Genomic DNA, 470 nt, shown 5'->3' with positions numbered 1-470 from the left:
GGGCAGGAATCCGGGGGGCCGGGCCGCGCCGCGGGATAAAAGCCGCCCGGGCCCCGGCGCCCACCGAGCGCCACAGCTGAGAGCAGCTCTGCCCAGCCTGAGCCGGAGCGACACACACCCCCCAGGTGAGCCCGGCCCGGGGCAGGGAGCGGGGGGGCCGAGGGAGGGACTGAGGAGGCAGGGCTGCAGCCGCCGTCGGGCCCTCCCGCAGCCGGCCGGCTGCCATCGGCCCCGCGGGCACTGCACCTGCACCAGCACCAGCACCAGCGGACCATAAGCAGGGCTGGCATCAGCACTAGTAGCATCAGCGGGAGCTGTAGTAGTAGTAGTAGCAGAATTATTATTATTAACGATATTGGCATTATCACGCCGGCCTTGCTTGGAGCAGGGGTTGGACTAGATGAGCTCCTGAGGTCCCTCCCAGCCCTCATGGTCTAGGGCTCTGGGATCATCAGTAGCAGAACTAGCTT

The 470-nt window shown here is 66.6% G+C and overlaps 1 protein-coding gene across 1 annotated transcript in view; it reads left to right on the top strand.

Annotated features, from left to right (window-relative positions):
- The first annotated feature begins 22 nt into the window (after nt 1–22).
- The window catches only part of ACTA1 (actin, alpha 1, skeletal muscle), a 5,618-nt gene continuing 5,170 nt past the window's right edge, over nt 23–470 (top strand). The window contains exon 1 of the mRNA XM_019527576.1: nt 23–125. The gene's annotated coding sequence lies outside the window, so the exon portion shown is untranslated. The remainder of the gene's footprint in view (nt 126–470) is intronic.

The sequence above is a fragment of the Gavialis gangeticus genome, unplaced genomic scaffold, assembly GCF_001723915.1.
Source record: "Gavialis gangeticus isolate Ggan-Ray unplaced genomic scaffold, GavGan_comp1, whole genome shotgun sequence".
In the NCBI taxonomy this organism is placed as follows: domain Eukaryota; kingdom Metazoa; phylum Chordata; order Crocodylia; family Gavialidae; genus Gavialis; species Gavialis gangeticus.
Note: the sequence above shows the minus strand (reverse complement) of the source record. Positions and strands in the feature narration are given on the sequence as shown.